General features: G+C 44.7%; 1 long non-coding RNA gene across 1 annotated transcript in view; it reads left to right on the top strand.

Moving 5' to 3' along the window:
- Positions 1-23,851, top strand: part of LOC147709010 (uncharacterized) — an 84,768-nt gene extending 60,917 nt beyond the window's left edge. The window contains exons 2-4 of the long non-coding RNA XR_015296670.1: positions 17,168-17,261; positions 17,348-17,441; positions 23,494-23,851. This is a non-coding gene — a long non-coding RNA (uncharacterized LOC147709010). The remainder of the gene's footprint in view (positions 1-17,167; positions 17,262-17,347; positions 17,442-23,493) is intronic.
- Positions 23,852-24,740: the final 889 nt, after the last annotated feature.

The raw sequence follows: 24,740 nt of genomic DNA, 5'->3' as shown, positions 1-24,740 counted from the left end.
TGGCTTATTTTATGGCTTGGGTTGAGGTCTTTTATTATGGGTTTGTCCGGCCTGTCCGAACAGGAATGTTGGATTTTGCCTTGTCATTTCTGGTGGGCTGGACAACTGAAAGTGGGCTTGTCGTTATGCGATACCTTCTGAAATGTCATTGTATGATTGGACAGTTCGTAAGTAATTGATGCTAGCCAGGAATGTGATTTTTGGCATAAAAGACGATGTCTCGCTTTACTAAATTGCGCAGTCTCTAGCGAACCACCCGTGTTGTGCTTCATAGACCTCTGTTCCTGGTTGCAGCCAATAAATTTGGTCTTTAACATCACCTAGAAGTGTCCCGTGTCTCTGTATGCCAACACAGGTGAACTGGAAGACTTCGGGCGTTTCCCCTGGCGCCGCTGGGTTCTAAAAACCCGGTTCTTCACTATTTGGGGTTCTACAGACGGCCGCCGTGCCCAGTGGGGTTCTGGCGTCCCTGCTATCCCTAGACGCCCAAATGGCCTTTGACAGTATCGAATGGCGCTATCTCTATGCAGTACTGGAGAAACTTCGTTTTTGGGACAATTTCTGCTCCTGGGTGAAACTGCTGTACACAGGACCGCTGGCGCGAGTCCGAGTTATTGAGGCCATGTCCTGTGAGTTCCGATTGGGGCGCGGCACGAGACACGGCTGTCCCCTATCCCCGACCCTCTTTGCCTTGGCACTAGAGCCACTGGCGCCCTGGGTGCGGACGGATCCTGGGGTGTGGGGGATAACAATGAAAGGCAGTTGGGAAGAACGTATATCGCTCTATGCAGACGATATACTGCTATACACCCGTAGACCGGTGGAATCGATACAACGACTGATGGCTATGCTAGGCACCTTTGGGGAATACTCCGGGTACCGCGTCAATTGGAGCAAATCCGTAGGTTATGTGTTGACAGGGCCCCAACCGCCCGCAGTGGACGGCTACGAAGGTCTGGTCTGGCGGGAGTCGTTCCTCTACTTAGGGATATGGATTACACCGTCTGCCCCAGAGTTTCTTCGTCTCAATGTGCAGACACAACTTGACCGCTTGCACATTGACGTACAACACTGGCGGACTCTCCCGGTCTCCCTGATGGGCAGAGCTGTGCTATTTAAAATGATGGCCTTACCACGATTATTGTACGTGCTCCAGAGCTCCCTCTTCCTGATCCCGGATCATGTCTTCAAAACGGTGGAGGCCGAGCAGCGGTCCCTCTGTGGAGTGGGGGGTGTCCGCGGATTGCCCTTCATAAACTACAGCGCGGTCCATATGAGGGTGGACTGGCAGTACCTGATATCCGCTTATATTACTGGGCAACACAGCTGGCTAACGTTAACGGGTGGGTATTTGCCCCGCTGGAGGAACCGGCGTATCGGGTGGACCGCATGACCCTGGGCGCGAGTACTTACTTGGCAGCCCTCTACTCCAGGCCTCGGCGTAGCCAGCCTTTGCCCCCCCAGACCGCGGTGGTGGTCCAGATATGGAAGCGAGCAACGAAACTACTTGGTTGGGAAGGGAGGCTCACGGCTCAGACGCCCTTATGGAAGGGCGACTTCCTTAGGGAAGTCGTACGACTCCGCGAACTACGCCAATGGAGCCTAATAGGCATAGATCCGTTGGGAGATGTCTGGAGGGGGCAAAGTGACGGAATTCGCGGCCCTTCAGTCGGAATTTCATATGGGGAATGGTGAATTCCTCCATTATCAACAATTTAAACATGCTATATACTCACATCTATCACCAGGGGACAGCTACCTGAGTACGCCACACTCTAAGACAGGCTGCTATTAGATCCAATGATTGATAAGGCTATATCACTCACATATAAGAAACTCATTAATAATATTCCAGACACTCGGTCCACTGCGGGAAAAATGGGAAACCGATTTGGGCTTGTTAGAAGACGATGATTGGAATGAGGCCCTGCAGTGCCCCCAGAGAAGTGGCAATTCGAGCGAGATTCTGCTTGGTGCAGCTCTGCACTCTTCACAGGTCCTACACCCCATGCACGGTGCAGTTCAAAATGGGATACGCAAATTCACACTTTTGCCTGAGAGGGTGCGGGGAGGAAGGCACATTCTTCCACATCCTTTGGAATTGCCCTAAAATTCGTTCATACTGGGCTCGACTGTAGGACATTATGGAAGAAGTGGTAGGGGCGGAGGTGCCGCTGGAGGCTAGGTGGCATATTCTGGGAGTCACAGGAGAGGTAACATGGCCCAAGGGAGATAAGATGTGGTTGGCCTTCGCAAGCATAGTGGCAAAGAGGAATATAACATGTCTCTGGGGAAGTGACCTGGTGCCGACGATAGAGGGATGGGAGCGAGATATGGATTGGTGCCAGAGGGCGGAAAAGGTCATATACAATAGTCGGGGTTGCCCTAAAAAATGGGAAAAGATTTGGCAGGCCTGGAGGAGGTACAGAGGGGAGTGGATGGACGACTTGAAGGATGAGTAATGGGGCCTTTCCCCCTACGGGATGCTGCCCACGGAATGCGAACTCTGGGAGGTGGTGGACCTAGGCTCGGATTTGTTCTCCACTTCTGATGGGGGGGGGGCAGGAAAGAGGGGGCGGGTAAGAGGGAGGGAGACTTGGAGGGTGTAGGAAGGGCCGAAGGATGGGGTCGGGCTATTGGACGCACTAGATTCAAGGTAGACCATCACTATACCCACTAATAACTGCTATGATGTGATGTTTCGCTAATGTAAGCCCTACTGCACTTTCACTGCTCCATGATGTGTCTTATGATGGAACTGTTTTTCAATAAAAAGATGTTTAAAAAAAAAAGGGGGGCTAAAACAAAACCATATGCAGGGAAAGCTAATACTCAGAAGCCTTGTAAGATATTTTGTCGAGTAAAAGATAACATGCAAAATGCTGGGGCAAGATAATACCCGGGAGTTCTGTAATATGTCCTGCTGAGGAAAACCCACTTGTAAAATATATGTAGGATACATAGCTTACCACCAGAACATAACCAGCTAACTTAGTAGGGAGACAATCATCCAAAGGAACAAATTGAATCCCCTTTGTTTTAAATTTTACCTACAGAAATCTCAAATGACCGGTATCACTGGGGCAAGGAATATGATAGAATAAAGCCCGTCAAAAAGAAATGTGACCTTCTGCTTCGCAATAGTATCCCTGAAACTCCACTTATCATAATACGAGGTAAGCGAGAGTGGAATATACCAAGAGAGATGAGAAGATTGAGGCAAGATGGCGGTCTAAGCGTTAGACCGATTGCAGCACTTTACTGAGCTCCGATGGATTCTGAATGACCGAATGACTGAAGCAGGGTTTCCGAATTGAGGATTAAGCTACCGAGTTACGGAGAGTGATGGGGAAAACCTCTGGCCAGGCTCCTGCTAATGAACAAACACGCTGATTTACTGGTTTGCTGATACACTGACTACGAGTGATCACGGCTCCTCAGCTCCGAGGCTTTATGATATAAACCCACAAGGCACATGTTTCACGAGGACTGGTATAATGATACATTGTTACAATGCAAGTAAAAGTCATCAGCAGCGTCTAAATTTACTCGCGCTTGTTTGGTGGTCTCTGGTTTCTCTGCACGGCGTTTCCGAGGGATTTGGACCGGCGCTGGCAGCGGCACTTCAGGGGGTGTGTCAGACTCTGCGATCTTCGCGGCGAAGTGCCGGTTCTACGGTGTGTGGCTTTGTCTGGCGAGTGCGGCGGTGTGTGAGTGGAAGAACGCCGAGGGAGACAAAAACAGCAGCAATGCAGCCAAAGAGTGCCTCAGCTGCTGCAACCAGAGCCCGGATCGCAAAGGCAGCAAGGGTGCTTCGCAAGGAAGCAGAAAGGCAACAACGAGAAGGCTTATTGGACGGGGAAGACTCTGATCACTTACAGGTAAAAGCAGCGACTGTAAGAACAAAGAAGCAAGCGATTGTGTCCCCAGTTAACACCTCAAAGCAAGAAATCCTAGCAAAACGCAGAAATTTAAGTAATACGGGAGGGAGGTCTGTGCTTGATTTACTATTAAAAAAAACACCGATTCAAACTAGCTCACAGAATGAGGTTGAGCTTGTGTCTACCCCACCAATGAATGACGAGCAGAATAACTTAACCACTTTACAACCAAATAACACACAAGATTTAGATGAAGGATTGTCTGACCCCTCAAACGCTCCTGCCACCTCTTTGTCTGCAGCTAGTACGGAAGACCTGAGTTATTGATATTAATGTTAATAATTCTGTGGCTACCGAGATTCCTAATTCCGGACAAACTGATGCATCAATAGTGGGAGCAGGAAATGGCGAGAAGCAAATTAGGGAGGGCCGGGCAATGTCATTCTCGGGCCCCGGTGGCAATATTTTAGGTGTACAAAATGTTCAGGCTAATCTGACTGCAGAAGCAACACTAATCACTAATCAGAATGTGTCTATAACATCAGCACTAACTCCACGCTTAATAGCCCAGGAAGAGATATCATGTGCATCCCCACAACCAACCTCTGAGCAGATTATAACAAGGGAAGGTATTAATGATTTATTACCGAGTACAGTTCTGCTACAAACTGGGCAAACTGGACAACAACCGGAGGGGGAAAAAGACCTCAGTGAGTTCTACTCCTTTTCCGACGAAACCGGGGAGGCTGAAGTAGATGTACTAGGGGAGTGGTCAGAGAGTTTTGAATCTACGGAGGGCGAGGATGATGATGAGGAATCAGAACCGCATCTATATCCCTCAGAAGACAGCTACGGAGAGGGAAGACAGAATCTCAATACTGTAAAGACTAAGCCTAAAACTAGTGCTAGAACCACACAGAATAAATCAGTTAAAGGTCATCTTGAGTCTAATCAAGGCGCCAGCTTAGACACTCCAGAGATAACTCCCACGGCAGTGGAGACCATTTTACAAGCAATAGCAGCCCATAAGGAAGAGACTGCTCTAGATAGTAGAAGATCTTGCGCAGCATTGCGTAAAATGCAGGGGGTTGTCAAGAAACTCTCTAAAACATGTAATCATATTGGCGAAAGAGTAACAGAAATGGAACTACGGGTGATGTCAGCAGAGAAAGATTCTTCAGAAAATCTTGAGAAAATCAAGCTTCAGGAGGCAGAGTTGATGGATATTAAATGGAAGCTTGAAGATTTCGAAAACAGACAACGTTGCAATAATCTCCGCATCCTAGTAGGTACCGGAGAAAATAGAAGGGGAGAATGTGCGAGCTTTCATTACCATACTTTTCAGCGAGTCTATGCCTGAAATACAGAACTGGAACTGGGAACTGGAAATCCAACGGGCTCATCGAGTCCCATTTAATCCACCACCGAAGCCAGGGATATACCCACGTGTTATTTTAGTATATTTTGGCAATTTTCTACTTCGGCAGGCAGTGGCGGAGAAAGCGAGACCAGATCGCAAATTAACTTTTAGTGATTTTTCCTTTTTTTCAAGACGTGATTTTTGTCACGCAACCGTCGAAAGATGATGGTGGTTGCGACTGCTGATTAAACCATTTCAGGAAAAGGGTGCTCTGGCTTTCTTGAACAACCCTGCTAGACTTAAGATTATTCATGGTGGTCAGACAAAGTTTTTTCAGTCTGAGATAAAAGCAAAAGCGTATCTAGACGAAATATCTTAGACAGTTTTGGTTATAATTCACTGATAACTGCAGCAATAATCTACATATTAAATGTAAATGTAAATGTACAGGTATTTATATAGCGCAAACCACCCACATCGCAGGCATCTAAGAGCTTGCTTAGGGAACCCGTCCTGGTATTCTCCTGTGAGATAACCCCGGCAGGGTATCCACAAGGTGAAAGCCAGGCATCCCGCCGCGAGGGGCCGTTGTGGAGATTAAGCAAGCTATTGCCTAGAGTCGCAGAGTGTGAACCCGTGAGTCGAGTAGGCACCGAAGCGAGAATTATCGAGTCCGTGGAATTATTGAGCCCAAGCCCCGTCGAGGCGGGGAATTGAACCCTGGTCCAGGGCCGATCTCAGCTTCCGGGTCTGCCGCCTCTAACACCTGAGCCACACTTCTCCACAACATAATCTACATATACGCAGGGAGGGAAAGAATGAGATTTCAGTATTTCTTTGTGCTTCTTTCTGATAGCTCTTTTGATACTTTAAAAAAAAATTGTTTGCTTTAAATTAGGCAGAAGCCTGATTAGGTGTAGATTAGATGTGGATGACAGGATGGTCACAGTTATGACATATGATATATGATATATATGATATATAATGCCATTTTTTCTTGTTTATGCTAAGCTTTAATCTTATTCACTTAAAAAGTTTTCTTTGTTATTTATGGCAAGGAGCGGTAGCTCAGTAGAAGTGCAGCAACTTCATCACACAGACTCTGGTAGAGTCTGAATGCCTGTGTAAGGGGGGGGAAAGGGAAAAGGTGAGGGGTTGTGGGCGGGTCTGGGGGAGGGACAGTGGGAAGGGAGGAGGGGGTGGAGAAAGAGGGGTAGGCGGAAAATGAGTAAAACAAACCAGGTTTAATAGCAGGAATAAAATTAACTTTTGAGAAGATACAGCAGGACACAGATATGGAGTATTATTTGAGCAATGCTATTAGTCTACTTTACCACATCAACAATGGGTAAGCTTAGTATACAATCCTGGAATGTAGGAGGGTTACTGTCTAGAGATAAACGCCTTAGGTTAGAGGAATTAGGAAAATTACATCCTGTAGACATTTTGTGTATACAGGAGACGCATATTCCTTGGAGTAAAAGAGCGTTATTAAGACTTAAGGGATATAATTTAGTGGTAGCTTCATCTCAATCGACCAATGTTAGGGGTGTGGCAATTTTTGTTAAAAACTGCTATGGACAAGGAACACGCTTTTTATCTGATGCACATGGAAGGTGGGCGATCGCTAAATTAGCAAATGGAATCATTATATGCACTGTTTATGGATCAAACCAGGACGATCCTACAATTTTTGAAACTTTGGAAACAGAACTAGCTATGTGGCAAGGTCCGCTAATTCTTTGTGGCGATTTTAACATCTCCCTGATACCACCCTTATCGGCGTATTCATCTAAACTGAAATATACGAGCCGGAAACCGAAGGTTTATCGCGCTGTTAGTAGTTTAATATGCAGCCTTGGCCTAACTGACATATGGCTGCAAAATAATCCAATTGACCCTGGCTATACTTACTACTCTCATCCTCACCAAAAACATGTACGAATAGATTATATCTTCACTTCCAGAGACTTAGCACCTTCTTCACATATAAATAAATTCCCAAAAATAATTTCGGATCATAATCCCTTAATATTACTAATTGTTTATGATACTAATCTCACTCAAAACACATTATGGTCTTTTGATAGGAAACTGCTATCTAACAAAGAATATATTGATCATATCAAAATCTGGACTGAGGAATTCTTTAATATGAATCGCTTTAGTGCATCAAGAAACACCGTATGGGATACTTATAAAGCTGCATTGAGGGGGGAGACTATCAGCTACCAAAACAAAATCAGAAAAAAGGAAAAAAAGGAATATGAAATAAGAATAGCAGCTCTAGCTAAAGCTGAGGAAGAACATACTGTCAAAATCATACAAAAATAAGATATTAGTCACGTGATGATGCAGGTAGCAGTACTGAAATCAGAATTAAATTCTAAACTTAGCCAGAAAGCTGCCCAAACATATCAATCACACAGGAAACAAGTATACGAAAGTGGAGAGAAAGTGGGTAGACAACTGGCACTTAGTACACGACAAAAAACCACAAGAAAAGATATTATTGCTATAATAGAAAATGGGCAGACCTTTACTCATGCAGTTGAATTTAACTCTCAGTTTCAGAGGTACTATCAGAAATTGTATACAGAGGAAGCTTTAATCTCCGAGGAGGATATAAAAGATTATTTAGATAGTTTTCTTGTTAATCCTGAGGCCACGAAATTACTAGATGACGCTACAAAGGATGATCTTGAAAGAAAAATTACACTCACAGAGGTGGGTGCCGCATTATCATTATTGGCATCCGGCAAAGCAGGAGGCCCCGATGAAATACCGATTGAGTTATTTAATCTTCTCAGTCATCAATTAGTTCCTATTTTGCATGATCTATTCCTTGGGATACAGTGTAATGGTGTACCTCCAATCTCCTGGGAGGAGGCTAATATAATCGTTTTTCCAAAAAAGGGAAAATCCCCTGAATAGCTCACCTCATATCGCCCCATATCTCTAATCAATTCGGACTCTAAATTATATGCAAAGGTACTAGCGCTCAGACTCAGCAGTGTCGTTGAACATCTCGTGTCCCCGAAGCAACATGGCTTCATTCCTGGGAAAGGAACCACAGAAGATATCCGCAGGGCAATTGCTTAATTTGACGCCATGGCTGCCAAAGGGGGACGAATGTCGATGATCCTGCTTGATGCTGAGAAAGCTTTTGATCGTGTCACTTGGAACTTTCTCTGGGAAGTTATGATACGTAATAAGTTTGGCCCTAAATTTATTAACTCTATTAAATCAATGTATCATTGCCCCAAAGAAAAAGTTTTGGCAGCAGGGTGATTTTCTGGATATATTAATATAACTAGAGGTACTAGACAAGGGTGCCCATGCTCACCCCTACTATTTGCATTATATATTAATCCTCTTATTTTGAAATTGCTAGAAAGTACTAATATTAAACCTGTTATTAGTCATCATTTTGAAACAAAAGCACTGGCCTACGCCGATGATATCACGATTATTACACCTGAACCGATAGAGGCTATTCGTGAAATAGAGGAAGTCACTTCTGAATTTGGGCGCTGTTCAGGATACTCTCTTAATAAAGGAAAAACGATTATTATAAGTACAGATAATACAACCTGTATGGACCAACGGAGAACTGAAAAAGCTACATATCTGGGAATTGAACTTTGCGCAAACACTAAGTTAATCACAAAAATCAATATTGATCCATTACTAATTAAGATCAAGAACGACTTTGAAAGGGTTAACAGTCTTCATCTTTCCATTATAGGAAGAGCTAATTATGTCAAAATGAATACGCTACCTAGATGCCTCTATTTGTTTCGGGCAATTCCATTAGCCATTAAACATGAAACATTAATACTGATTAACTCACTTATATCCAAGTTTGTGTGGCAAAATGGGAAGATTAGGAGATCCCTTGTATCATTATCACTTCCTCTTGATAAAGGCGGCCTTACTATACCCAATATGATACTATATTACTGAGCAGCACAGATAAAACAACTTACACCTATGATTAGAGGCTATAATTTAGAGAACTCAGAAGGCTCTGAAGAAATACCTTCAATATATGAGCTTCTTGTAGGTCAGGAGGATAAGGGCTTACTATTACGAAAGACCGAGACAAGAAATTATAAAGATTTTAAAGGAGAAATTATGGTTAATGCATGGAAAACCTGGAATAAAATTGCTAAATATATGCAAATTGAGAAAATTAATCGATATACACCGCTTTGGCACTCTATTGTCATTCAAGGACAGGACCTCACTGGCGTCTTAAAGCAATGGGATAAGCGGGGAATTAGAACAATTGGTGAGTTTTTAATAAATGATTTTGACACCACCTTTCCTGATCTAAAAGTAAAATATAATTTACCCAATGGAGATTTTTTAAAATTTGCACAGATATTTGCTAAATTAAAGGCCAAAGAGTCCCTAATTTGTCTATCTAAAATTGAAATCATGGATGTAATACCTAGATCAAATACTAGAATTGGAACCTTATATAACATTCTTTTAAGCATGAAGAATGATGATCTTGATAAAACGGAAAGAAAGTGGGCCTTAAAATTAAATAATCCTAATGTAGACATCAATAAAGTATTAAATATGAGTCAAAAATTACTGATGGCGAGTAATCTTAAAGCACAACTCTATAAAACAGTTTTTGACCTCTACTTCACCCCCGCAAAACTGTTTATGTGGGGTAAACGTTAGAATGATCTATGTCCTAGATGTACTCAAGGGCCAGCAACTCTCACTCACATGTGCAAGCGAGCACTTGGGCAGTGTGTCATCTCACTGCTGAGACACCTACTCGAGGAGAATTGAATTGCCGATTTTTATTGAAGTGAAAGTTTTAAAATTGTATTGTGTAATTTAGTTGATCTAGCGCATTTTTAAAACACAAATATTGTTATCAGCACACTTGCCTGCTACCTGCACTCACTGTAGCATACACGCGCTCGATACCTGCCGATTCAGGGCAAGGCACCGAGCTTCAGGGAATCTGTGGCGGCCATCTTGGGGCGGGACAGAGCGGCGAGAGCGCTCTAGTGTGAGGGATAAAAGGAGCCCTCAGACAGAGTTTTCCGACCTAGCGAGCACTTGGGCAGTGTGTCATCTCACTGCTGAGACACCTACTCAAGGAGAATTGAATTGCCGATTTTTATTGAAGTGAAAGTTTTAAAATTGTATTGTGTAATTTAGTTGAACTAGCGCATTTTTAAAACACAAATATTGTTATCAGCACACTTGCCTGCTACCTGCACTCACTGTAGCATACACGCGCTCGATACCTGCCGATTCAGGGCAAGGCACCGAGCTTCAGGGAATCTATGGCGGCCATCTTGGGGCGGGACAGAGCGGCGAGAGCGCTCTAGTGTGAGGGATAAAAGGAGCCCTCAGACAGAGTTTTCCGACCTAGCGAGCACTTGGGCAGTGTGTCATCTCACTGCTGAGACACCTACTCGAGGAGAATTGAATTGCCGATTTTTATTGAAGTGAAAGTTTTAAAATTGTATTGTGTAATTTAGTTGAACTAGCGCATTTTTAAAACACAAATATTGTTATCAGCACACTTGCCTGCTACCTGCACTCACTGTAGCATACACGCGCTCGATACCTGCCGATTCAGGGCAAATCACCGAACTTCAGGGAATCTGTGGCGGCCATCTTGGGGCGGGACAGAGCGGCGAGAGCGCTCTAGTGTGAGGGATAAAAGGAGCCCTCAGACAGAGTTTTCCGACCTAGCGAGCACTTGGGCAGTGTGTCATCTCACTGCTGAGACACCTACTCGAGGAGAATTGAATTGCCGATTTTTATTGAAGTGAAAGTTTTAAAATTGTATTGTGTAATTTAGTTGAACTAGCGCATTTTTAAAACACAAATATTGTTATCAGCACACTTGCCTGCTACCTGCACTCACTGTAGCATACACGCGCTCGATACCTGCCGATTCAGGGCAAGGCACCGAGCTTCAGGGAATCTGTGGCGGCCATCTTGGGGCGGGACAGAGCGGCGAGAGCGCTCTAGTGTGAGGGATAAAAGGAGCCCTCAGACAGAGTTTTCCGACCTAGCGAGCACTTGGGCAGTGTGTCATCTCACTGCTGAGACACCTACTCGAGGAGAATTGAATTGCCGATTTTTATTGAAGTGAAAGTTTTAAAATTGTATTGTGTAATTTAGTTGAACTAGCGCATTTTTAAAACACAAATATTGTTATCAGCACACTTGCCTGCTACCTGCACTCACTGTAGCATACACGCGCTCGATACCTGCCGATTCAGGGCAAGGCACCGAGCTTCAGGGAATCTGTGGCGGCCATCTTGGGGCGGGACAGAGCGGCGAGAGCGCTCTAGTGTGAGGGATAAAAGGAGCCCTCAGACAGAGTTTTCCGACCTAGCGAGCACTTGGGCAGTGTGTCATCTCACTGCTGAGACACCTACTCGAGGAGAATTGAATTGCCGATTTTTATTGAAGTGAAAGTTTTTAAATTGTATTGTGTAATTTAGTTGAACTAGCGCATTTTTAAAACACAAATATTGTTATCAGCACACTTGCCTGCTACCTGCACTCACTGTAGCATACACGCGCTCGATACCTGCCGATTCAGGGCAAGGCACCGAGCTTCAGGGAATCTGTGGCGGCCATCTTGGGGCGGGACAGAGCGGCGAGAGCGCTCTAGTGTGAGGGATAAAAGGAGCCCTCAGACAGAGTTTTCCGACCTAGCGAGCACTTGGGCAGTGTGTCATCTCACTGCTGAGACACCTACTCGAGGAGAATTGAATTGCCGATTTTTATTGAAGTGAAAGTTTTAAAATTGTATTGTGTAATTTAGTTGAACTAGCACATTTTTAAAACACAAATATTGTTATCAGCACACTTGCCTGCTACCTGCACTCACTGTAGCATACACGCGCTCGATACCTGCCGATTCAGGGCAAGGCACCGAGCTTCAGGGAATCTGTGGCGGCCATCTTGGGGCGGGACAGAGCGGCGAGAGCGCTCTAGTGTGAGGGATAAAAGGAGCCCTCAGACAGAGTTTTCCGACCTAGCGAGCACTTGGGCAGTGTGTCATCTCACTGCTGAGACACCTACTCGAGGAGAATTGAATTGCCGATTTTTATTGAAGTGAAAGTTTTAAAATTGTATTGTGTAATTTAGTTGAACTAGCGCATTTTTAAAACACAAATATTGTTATCAGCACACTTGCCTGCTACCTGCACTCACTGTAGCATACACGCTCTCGATACCTGCCGATTCAGGGCAAGGCACCGAGCTTCAGGGAATCTGTGGCGGCCATCTTGGGGCGGGACAGAGCGGCGAGAGCGCTCTAGTGTGAGGGATAAAAGGAGCCCTCAGACAGAGTTTTCCGACCTAGCGAGCACTTGGGCAGTGTGTCATCTCACTGCTGAGACACCTACTCGAGGAGAATTGAATTGCCGATTTTTATTGAAGTGAAAGTTCTAAAATTGTATTGTGTAATTTAGTTGAACTAGCACATTTTTAAAACACAAATATTGTTATCAGCACACTTGCCTGCTACCTGCACTCACTGTAGCATACACGCGCTCGATACCTGCCGATTCAGGGCAAGGCACCGAGCTTCAGGGAATCTGTGGCGGCCATCTTGGGGCGGGACAGAGCGGCGAGAGCGCTCTAGTGTGAGGGATAAAAGGAGCCCTCAGACAGAGTTTTCCGACCTAGCGAGCACTTGGGCAGCGTGTTATCTCACTGCTGAGACACCTACTCGAGGAGAATTGAATTGCCGATTTTTATTGAAGTGAAAGTTTTAAAATTGTATTGTGTAATTTAGTTGAACTAGCACATTTTTAAAACACAAATATTGTTATCAGCACACTTGCCTGCTACCTGCACTCACTGTAGCATACACGCGCTCGATACCTCCCGATTCAGGGCAAGGCACCGAGCTTCAGGGAATCTGTGGCGGCCATCTTGGGGCGGGACAGAGCGGCGAGAGCGCTCTAGTGTGAGGGATAAAAGGAAACAGCCCTACTCCGCGATAGCGGACGCGTTTTTAGCGGACGCGCCTCGTCTTCGCCGGAGTCTAGCCAGAGTCAGCCCGTCTGTGCCCGTCCGGGCCAGGACGGGACATAGGGCATAAATCTGCGTCCTTCCTACATTACAGGTATGATTACAGGCGCTCTACTTAGGGCGTTACGCCCCAGTAGTCATGACAACTGCATAATCTTAAATCCGCTACGAGCTGGTGCACAAGCATGCCCGAAATGTACTTTTACTCTGACTAACTACCAGCCCTATCCCGATACCCCACAGGGTACTGTTTTTAAATTCTATCAACGTAGTGAGAGTTCTAATGATTTTATCTTTTACCTGATAAATTGTCGCTCACTACCCCAGCACAAATTAGATATTTTCCACCTATTGACTGAAAATAAGCCCTGCGCCATATTTTTAACTGAGACGTGGCTTCATGATGGATCGGGCCCTGATGTTGCAACCGCCCTCCCCCCGAGCTATGCTATTGCTAGGAGAGACCGGGTAGGCCAGACAGGAGGGGGTATTGCTATTATTTACAGCAGAGATTATGTGTGCAACTTTGAACCTGCAGTTATCCCGAATTGCGAAGCAGCATCTTTCAAAATTACCCTCAGTCCCAATTTTACCTTTTCCGGCTTATTGTTATATCGACCGCCAGGAAATAATCCCTCCTGGTCAGCAAATTTGGCTGATTACATCCTACCTCTCCAGCTGAAAGCCCAAAATTTCACTTTATTAGGAGATTTGAATCTTCATCTAGATGATGATAACAACAAGACCTGCAAAAACCTAATAGATGACCTTATGGTGTTAGATATGACGTTACGAAACAGTGGTCCAACTCACAAAGCTGGACACTTGTTAGACCCCATAATATCAAATCTGAAAGAACTTACATGGCTTAACACCACGCCTGTTCTCTGGTCAGATCATTTTCTACAAAGTTTCGTTATCTCACTTAAACCCAAAAAAGGTCCAAATATGACCCCTTTAGAATATTTTAGAAGAAACTGGAAATCCCTTAATTTAGAGGATCTTAATAATGCTTTGAAGGAAGATCACCCATGTTTAGATGGAGATATGGATAGCATCGCAGAGTCAGCACAAACGTGGTTAACTGGTGCTGTTGACACCTGTCTGCCTTTAGCCCGTTGCAAAGGGAAAGTACATCGCCCTCCCGCTCCCTGGTTCACAGAAGCCCTGAAGAAAGAAAAATCTACCTGCAGAACTCTAGAGAGGCAGTGGCGAAAAAACTACGAACTCTACCAAAAAGAAGTCTACCGAAAAGCCAGAAATTGTTACCATCAGCATGCATGAAAGCTAAAGCATGCTATGTTACCAACACTATTAACATGGCCGAAAATAAATCCCAGACTCTCTTTAATATGGTAAAAGAGTTAGCTGGTGAGAACTCTAGAGCAGAACCTACCCCTCTCAATACCCAACAATGCCAGGACTTGGCTTCTTTCTTCACGAATAAGATTGAGAATATTGTCTCTAATATTAAAAATGACAGCAGGACCACAGACAAGGAAGGAACCACTGCCCTAGTCCCTAGAGTAAAATGTCATCTCGAAGCCTGGCCTCCCATTAAATTGGACACACTGAAGGAACTATTAAAATCGATTAAATCGGGTTCCCCACGTGACCCTATTCCTATCAGTATCATAAAAAATTTAGAGGACCCTGCTTTGACTTCCATAGCAGAGATATTGAATGTCTCCATAGAGCGGGCCACAGTTCCTGCTCTATGGAAACACGCTATGGTCAGCCCTCTACTTAAAAAACCAGGCGCAGACTCCATGATACTGGCCAATTACCGGCCAATCTCATTACTGCCTGCTTTTTCTAAAATCTTAGAGAGGCATATTCATAAGGCACTTTCAACCTATGTAGAAAAAAATGAGCTCCTGCATTTGTCCCAATCTGGTTTTAGGAGTGGCTTTTCTACTGAGACGGCTCTGCTCGGGGTCACAGAAAAGATCAGAGAGCTTATGGATGACGGCCAAACAGTAGCACTGGTCTTGCTAGATCTGAGTGCGGCTTTCGACACCATCTCTCACTCCATACTGCTTGACAGGCTGGGGGAGAATGGTGTCGGGGGCAAAGCTCTTGAATGGATTAGATCCTACTTATCCCTCCGCACATTCCAGATCTCCTCTTCGGAGGCATGCTCTGAAGTATTCCACTCTCCTCATGGGGTGCCACAGGGATCAATTCTGAGCCCTCTGTTTTTCAATTTGTATCTACGACCACTGGCCAATCTTGTAGAACACTTTGGTCTTAGTTTAATGACCTATGCAGATGACTCGCAAGTCCTGTTTTCACTCTCCAAATCCGACTTGTTTGTCCCCTCTGCATTAAAAGTGGGCCTCCAAGAAATATTTAGTTGGATGTCAGCCAACCAACTCCAATTAAATGGAGATAAGACAGAGGTCCTTCTGCTAGGAAATAGTAAAGACCTCTGGAACGACTCACATTGGCCATCGTCATTAGGCAAACTTCCACCTTCAGCCTCTCAGGTTAGAAACCTTGGAGTCATCATTGATGACAGTCTATCTATGACTCAACAAGCAAACAAAGTGGCAGGTATATGCTTTACCATTCTTAAATGGTTACGAAAAATAGTATGGATGTTGCCGCCCACTACCCAGAAGACCGTGGGCAATGCCTTAGTGACATCTCGGCTTGATTACGGTAACATCTTATATCTGGGCTCAAACAAGGCAGTGATAAAGCGTCTGCAATTAGTGCAGAACGCTGCGGCCAGACTGCTCTGCAAAATCCCTAGATCCGCCAGGATCACTAAACATCTTAGGGAGCTGCATTGGCTTAGGGTTGAAAATCGTATTCGGTTTAAGGCCCTGAGTTATTTATTTAAAATCAAAGCTGGCACTGCCCCTAAATATCTACAGGCCCTTGCTAAACCCTACCTCCCAAATCGCAGTCTTCGTTCAGGCACAGCTGCAAACTTTGTGGTACCAAGGTTCAAACGGGCCAGAATAGGCGGGAGATCTTTTTCCTACCTGGGCCCAACGCTGTGGAACTCACTGCCTATTCATATACGCAAGGAGGAAAGCTATATGAATTTCAGGAAAAGTGTAAAAACTTGGCTATTCAATAAATAAATGCTTTGACTGCTCTCTCTCCAGTGGTATTGTGTTCTTGCGAGTCCGGCGCCGGGAAACCCTTTGTGGGTAGCTGTGCGCCTTACAAGTGCTATAAAATAAATAAATAAATAAATGTTCTACACTTGTCCCGATTTGATCCTAATTAAAAATATGATAATTTCCTTTTGGGAAGAAATATTTAGGCACAAAATACCAGAATCAGAAACTTTATTTTTACTCGGCCTTGACCATTCTTTAAATCTAACGGAATCTGAAGAAAGACTAATCTTTATTGGTATGGCAGTATTTAGGATAATCTTATCTGCAAGATGGAAAGATGAAGATCCTCCAAGTTTCCAGATGTGGCTAGCGCGCTTTTTGGCAGTTTATAGATATGAAATTGCTATATTTGAAACAAGAGGAATACACTCTATGCTACGCGGGTAAACACTTTGGCGTCCAATAATTGAATGGAAAAATTGTATTCTCCCCAGCAGTATTGGCTGACTTTGAAAAATGTTTGCAAGTGATCTTAGGTTTTATTTGTCTGGTGTTGTATTTAATTTTGATCTCTTATCCCATCTTCCTTGTTTCATCATGATCTTTGAATCACTCCTTGAATTTTAATACCTGCTGTTTGTTTGTATTACCTGTCTTATGTACTTGTATTTTATGTTACATTATTGTAAAATGATTCCTGTATTTTGCCTGGTATAAATAAATAAAATAAAAAAATAAAAAAAAGAGATGAGAAGATTAGTACGTAGAGATAGCGACTGATGCAATCTCCCCATAATATATTTATACAACAGATACACTGGGAGGAGAAAGACAAGTTCCATGGAGATATGAACAGCCAATGTGGTTAAAAGAAGAAACTATATCTGTACGACAGTTCTATGAAAGGTAAACAGGAGAAGGAAAAGATAGACAGATGAATAGTGGAGAGGATGAGAAACAAAATAATAATAATTATTTCTCTCCCGTAATAGACATAGAGCAACAATTCACCCTGGGAATATCATCCTGTTTACAAAATACACGTGGAAGTGTACGCAGTATAAAGCATCATTAGATTTGGGAAAGGTCAGTAAAAAAGAATAGAATGAAGTGCATAAATGTGGTGTATGAGTGTGAACCGATAAAAGTACTAGTTGTGTTTTCAGACTGAAATGTATCGCATAGAGTCTGTGCTTAGCTAATTACTCAGGAATGGAATATGTACATGAAAATAGGTTGACAAAGTCGTGCTCCTTGAAAGTGTCTAGCAAAAGTGTGAAGATCGAGTATGATGTTTAATGGAAGTCTCGGTAATGGACATTACATGTATTTTGTCTAGGGACAAAGTTAGAAAGTACCAACTAATGTTTTGCTGCTATAACGTAAAGCTCTGCATAGTTTAAGATAGTCTCAAATTACCTTATTTTCAGAAAAGTCAAAAGCAGTGTTTTTGAGGTTGATAAAATGAAAAGTGTGATTTAGCTAAATATCTTTTTAATTAGTTTTTTGCATATACAGAAACAATCATATCAATTTTAAGAAGTAACCCCATAAGAAACAGTGTCCTGAAGAAGGTGGCACCACATCTATTGGTTCAAACCACCGAAACGCGTCGACGCCTATGCTAAACAAGGAATACAAATAAAGCCTGGGAACCTCTAGATACAAGGGAATTCCTGTATTGAGTGTCCCGTATAAAATAAATAGGGCTATTGGATCTAAGGAAGTTTGAAATAGAGCATTAGATTTGCTTAGAGAGCAGGGGTAACTACAGTGGTTTATGGTTTATAATTTTATGTTTTGGTTTAGTTTGCAGAAATGTATATGCAATGTACTTTTTAATGGTATGAAATGTATTGTTCAAACTGTATGTACATTTTTTTAAACTCAAGTATTTTTATGTATGTTCTTACGGGAATTCTTCCGAAATTTTAAATGTTAAAGAACGTTTTATATTAATAAAAACACTGTAAGCGCTACACTCTAGTCTGAAAATATATAGGGAATAGCAGCTGACTCAATAAGAATCCGGTATGAAAGAATGAGAGAATGGTGTAAGGACTTATATGGTCTGTTTCCAGGGATTTTCCTTCAGGCTTAAATTGTCTCAAGTACCCTGTTCCCTGGAACTAGAGGGGTCATCCCTCTTCCCTTTACTAACGCGCGTCTTTGACACTGCGCGCCTTCAGGTTCTCTGATACCGGAGCACGGCTACTTCGAGCCCGCTCCGCTTCGTTAGTTCCCCCTTCAAGCGTGTGTTGCGCTTTAGCTGTCCCCAGTGTCCCGCTTCTGCTGCCGGCAGCCTTGTCTGCTTTCCGATCGCGGCTCGCAATCAGGAGGGGTCTGGCCCCCCCGCTGGCAGTGAGACGCACGTCGGAGCCTTCACGGGCATCCAGTGTGCGTCTCCAGGGCACGCGCACGTCTCTACGCATGCGCAGCACTTCTTATTGCCGATCACGACCCTCTGCCCCGGGCTGAATAAGGGAACATCACGCGGCAGGCCAGGAGCCAGTTTGGGCCTCTGTGAACCAATAAGGTAGAGTTTTTGGTCTGAAAACCCTCACACTTGTGGCAGGCATTAACCCTTGCAGTTCCAGGGCTCCTGGAAGACATACTTTTTGGTGCCCCTTCTTTTCACACAGATAGGGGTTTATCTCCTCCATTAGTCCTAGAGTGGGGCTATTTATTCCTTGATTGAGTGACTTTGATATTGTTTAATGGCTCCTGCGCGCCGGCACTACTCCCAACCGACGCCCTTTATTTCTGGGCTGATAATTGAGCTTCTCTCTGGGGATTTCTGATTGGAATTTTACATTCCACTAAAGAGAATGTCAGAGTGCGAATTCTACCAGGAGGAGGTTGCTGCGTGCGATGAGCAGGTTGATGATGAGTATTATGAAGAAGAGTCCATGGAGGACATTATTGACAAAAAACTCGATGCGAAGCTAGATAAGGCCCTGTCTTCCGCCCTGTTGCCTCTAGCTCAGATATTGGAACTACTGGTTCCTTCTGCCCCTACCCCCCCCCCCCTTCCTTCCACTGGGTCTGCCTCGGCCCCGGGGCCCCCTTCGTTTGAGCCCACTGGTTCCTCTTGGGCCCCATGCACACACCTATTCTAAATGATATAAGTCCAAGGAAAGCTCCAAAGATGGCGCTCCTGCCCCTCCTCTGCCACAGTCCTCTCCTATCCCTGTTCTCGATACCACTACTGATACCGATACAGACACGGATTCGTCCCATGCTTCTAGACCTCGCAAGTGTGCGAAAAAGCGTAAGCACGCTTCCTCTCCTGTTCACCCTTCTCCCTTCATGGTCGATCCTAGGTCCTCTGATTGGGTCCCTCCCCCGGCTGTAGCTGAATACATGCAAGCACATCTACGCAAGGGTTTTGATAAAGAGGTCAGAGCTCGTCTGAAATCGGAATGCCCACGCCCAGATTTAGCTAATAAGGTGGCTCTGACTCCGGACATAGACTCTTCAATGACCACCTTCTTGAAGAAGTACAAAAAGGACTCTAAGAAGGGGATTGATTGCGACCTTCGGGCTTGCCAAGTTAAGGTCCCTGACCTGTCAGGCCCTTTTGCAAAATTCCGGGGTTGGGCCCTCCTGGCACAGGAGACGGCACCACAATTCACCCTGAGGTCCTGGCTGGATGTGCGCAGAGGGCGATTTGCATGCTCAGAAATGCTAACTGCGCTTTGGGGTCCGAATGGCGCAAGTCTGTTTTACTCAGGATTGACCCCCAATTGGTGGAATTAGCCTCATCGGAACCCGGCCCTTTGGCAGAGGGTCAACTGTTTGGCGACAAATTTGTAAAAGGTATTGCAAAATTTGTGATTACCTTCGCCTCACTTGATAAATCTCAATCTTCACTCAAGAGGGTTCTCCAACAGGTCTCTGCTAGGGCCGGCCGCGGCAGAGGACGCTCGACCGGCCGCTACACGAACCCAAGTCCTCAGAGAGGATTCGCACCCAGGCGTAGAGTTTACACCCAGGAGCCCAAGCAGGCCGGCTTCTACCCCTCCAGATCACGTGGATACAGGGGTCGCTTTAACCAGGGTGTCAACCGAGGATACAAAAACTTCGACTCACAGTCATCTGGTAAGTCCTGTATGTCCGTTAATTTCCCTGGAGGGAAGGCTGTTGCATTTTTTGGTCAATTGGACGAGTCTCACAGCAGATGTGTGGGTCCTTCAGACCGTTCAGGGCTACCAGATAGAACTGATGGATTCTCCATGTCAGGTGTTTCGCACTTGTCCTCTCCTTTTTTCCCTTCAATAACAGATTTTTATAGACTCGGAACTAAAAGAGCTTTTGGCCAAAAGGGCTATTGCCGTAGGACCCTTTATACCAGAAGGATTTTGCAGCAACGTCTTTTTGGTTCAGAAGAAAGGCGAAGGCCAACGCCTTGTTTTGAACCTGAGAGATTTCAACCCTTATGTAGTCCACAGACACTTAAAGATGGAGGGCGTCCATCTTTTGAGAGATCTCCTGCTGGAGAACGATTGGATGGTCCGATTGGACCTGAAAAATGCTTATCTTACGATACCAGTTTGCCCCTTCTTGCAATTTCAGTGGAAATGGCAATGGTACCGATATCGCACTCTTCCCTTCGGTCTGTCTTCGGCTCCATGGGTATTCACCAAACTCCTGAGACCAGTGGTTTCCCACCTTCGGGAAATGGGGGTTCGTCTCATTGTGTACTTAGACAACATGGTAATTCTGGCGCAGGACCAGACTCTTCTTCTCACTCACTTGGGGTGGACGATGTCCCTGTTACAGAATCTGGGTTTTATCATCAACCTTAAGAAGCCAATGATGGTCCCGAGTCAGCAGATAGAATTCCTGGGATTACTGATAGATTCAGTCTCTGCCCAGCTCCTTCTTCCCGTGAACAAGATCAGGTCCTTAAAACGAGAGATCAAATCCACCTTGTCCAAACAAATGATTTCCCTCAGGGTTCTGGCGAGAATTGTGGGCCTGTTGGGGTCCTCGATACAAGCCATTTCCCCGGGTCCCTTGCATTACCGGGCACTTCAGAGACTCAAGATCTTCTATATTGATAAGAGGTTTCATTACGATCACCTCATTTCCCTATCTCTGGAGGCTCGAGAGGAGCTGTGTTGGTGGTTGCAGCACATGACTGCCTGGAATGGAAAGGCAATCATCGGCGCAGCCCCTCACGTGGTGGTCGAATCAGACGCCAGCCGATGGGGTTGAGGCGCTCGCTGTGGAGAATTTGCCACAGGCGGACGCTGGTCAGCAGACGAACTAAAGTTGCACATAAATTGCCTCGAGTTGCTGGCCGGCTCCTTCGCCATCAGGTCAATCTCACCCCTGAAGAGCAATTGTTGCATCCTTCTTCGGATGGACAATGTCTCAGCAGTGAGATATATCAATCGTCTCGGGGGAACGAGGTGCCGTATGCTAGTCAGCATAGTGAAGGAGTTCTGGCATTTTTGCCTGGACCACAAGATCTCTGATGTAGCATAGTATCTTCCGGGGAAGGTCAATCAAGTGGTGGACTAGAATTTCAGGTTCCTCAGCGATTACAGCGATTGGAGACTTCACCCCTCTCTGTTTGCTCAGATCATGGATATGCGAGGCCCTTGCCAGATAGACCTGTTTGCCTCTCGCCTCAATGCCCAACTTCCCCTGTTCCTTAGTTGGAGACCACATCCGATGTCAATGGGAACGGACACGTTCCTTCACCATTGGGGGCAACAGAGGAACTTTGCCTTCCCTCCGTTTGCCTTGATCCAGAGAGTGGCGGCCTTTGTCCGTCGGCAGACGGCTTCAATAGTGTTGGTGACGCCTTTGTGGAAGACTCAGTTGTGGTTTCCCACACTATTGGAATTGTCTGTGGATCTTCCGTTTCAACTTCGGGTGTTCCCGACTCTTCTCCAGGACCCAGTGGGAGCATGTCATCCACTGGTCCTGCAGAACCAGTTAACGCTGATGGTGTGGGTGCTCTCAGGAGACATGAGAGCATTGCAAGCCTTTTGACAGGTGGTTGCCAGCTTTATGCAAAAGGCTTGGGCTCCATCCACCCGAAAGCGATATTCAGCTTCCTGGAAGAGATGGATGGGTTGGCGCCTTCAATGGCAGGCTGATCCCGTGGGATCAGATGTGACTGAGATTTTAAACTTCCTTTCTGAATATGCAGAATCAGGCCTTGCTTACAGATCAGTTATTAATTTCAGGTCCGCTATTTCAGCAGGTCCTGATCATGTTGATGGTAAGCCCGTGGGGATGCATCCTCTGGTTTGATAATTACTTAAAGGTGGTCAGGTGGCTAATCCACCTCGCCCCAGGTATTCGACTTTATGGGATGTTTCCAAGGTCCTTGCCTTTCTGGAATCTTGGCCAAATAACGCTGATCTGTCTCTAAAACAACTTTCTGCCAAACTTACCATGTTGCTATGCCTAATTTCCTCATTTCCTGCCGGAGAGTGTCTGATGTACGGGCCTTAGATCTGGCTGGTAGAATGTTTTCTCCACAGCGTGTCTCTTTTTTGATCACGAGACGGACGACGACTATGTCACGTTCCCTCATAATAACAAGTTATGTGTCTAACAACGTTTGAAATGTTATGAAGAGCGCACGACTGTACACAGGTCTGATCTGATGGGTCAGTTGTTAATTTCAGTTCAGAAGCCCTTCAAACCAGTCTCTGCTGCCACCTTAGCTAGGTGGGTTAGATGGGTGATGTCGGAAGCAGGTATTGATATTTCTGTATATGGTGCCCACTCTGCGAGAGGAGCTATGGCTTCCAAGGCCTATATGTTGGGATCTTGTTTGGAGGACAACCTTAAAGCAGCTGACTGGTCTTCAGATTCTATGTTTAAAATTTTCTATAATAAGCCTATTTCTCATGTTTCTGATGCTGTGATTGATGAGCTTTGAACCAGCATAATCAGAAGCCTCCGGTCCTGATATAGAATACATCATTTTCCAGCTATAGCAACAAGAATTTTAGATTCTATTAAGGACACGGAGGCGAGGATTATCCCACCCATTGGGACAGTTTATTTCACCTGTTAAGTTGTTGAAGGTTATGTTTATAACAATGTTATATGTCCACCCTATGAGAAGTGAAGTTTGGGTTCCCCTTTCTCAACCTTGTTTCTGTTTTAGGAAATGATTCCAAAAGGAATTAACTGGTTACTCCGGATGGCGATGCATCGTCCTCGTGACACAAGCTGATGACTTCACGTGCTGTGGATTAAATTCTCCATTGAGAATTCATAAAGGAACTGTTCATCTCTCCGTTGAGAGTTTAAGACTTTGGTTTTGGTTCGTACTTATGGACTTAGTTCGCGCAAAGAAAGAGGAAGCCAGTTTGGTGCCTCTCTACTTTGTATACTTTAAGATGGAGTAATTGGCTGTGACAAAGGAGGCATGGTTCAAAGCCTTTTGGGTATTGATGTTTTTTACATATGTAGTTTTATTTTCATTGGCTGCTGTGTTTGCAGTAAAGAAATTGAGTAAGCATAATCCTCGCCTCCGTGTCCTTAATAGAATCTAAAATTCTTGTTGCGATAGCTGGAAAATTTTGTATTCTCTGCTTCCTTTTTTGCTTAATTTATGCAGCACTCTATGCCTGAAACTGTATTGTTTTGACTTCTACTGGGTACTCCCTTGTGACCAAACAAAGCTAAACCTCTCTGGAGAGCTATAATGATAGTGAAATACTTGTCAGGGGATGCTGTTATTCATTTAAGGTTGGCTTAGATGGTATTTTGCCAATCCAAAGCTGTAATACTGTGCCTGAAGTGGTAGAAGGCTCGCAATAACCCACTCACTATCAAACAATAGTTTTATCTTTCCTTAAACTATTAAAGTTGCTTTGAAAAGAACCAGTACTTGTGTGTTGGATACAGCAGTTCCCTTCATGAATGTTAATACCATTCCTGTATCTTGTTCCAGGACTAACATCTGGATCCTGCTTCTTGGAGACCTAATACTATTTTCATCCACATGTGGTTTCTGACCTATGATTCAGCCCAGAAAAATATCCCATAGTTCTCCAATGTCGGTCCTGGCGGGCTGGATCTATGCCAGATTTTTAATATAACTACATTTATCTAAATGTGGGTATGCTAAAAATCTGGCATGGATCAAGCCCTCCAGGACCGACATTGGAGAACCCTGTAATACCATATTCCTTTTTTCTTAATGGACTGGTTACCTGGGCAGGTTAGCCCTTTATCTGCAGAGCAGCAAATGTAAATCCCATTGATCATAAGTCTCTCACACACTAGGGCTGAGAAAATGCTCACCAAGACACTTCTTCATTGGGTGGCTAGAACTGCAGTTTTGAAAGTGGCATTCTTTCTGAAAGGGAACTGTAATCCTGCCAGTGCCTATAGTCAGTTTTTGAT

This window comes from Lissotriton vulgaris, chromosome 6 (assembly GCF_964263255.1).
Source record: "Lissotriton vulgaris chromosome 6, aLisVul1.2, whole genome shotgun sequence".
In the NCBI taxonomy this organism is placed as follows: Eukaryota; Metazoa; Chordata; class Amphibia; order Caudata; family Salamandridae; genus Lissotriton; species Lissotriton vulgaris.
Note: the sequence above shows the minus strand (reverse complement) of the source record. Positions and strands in the feature narration are given on the sequence as shown.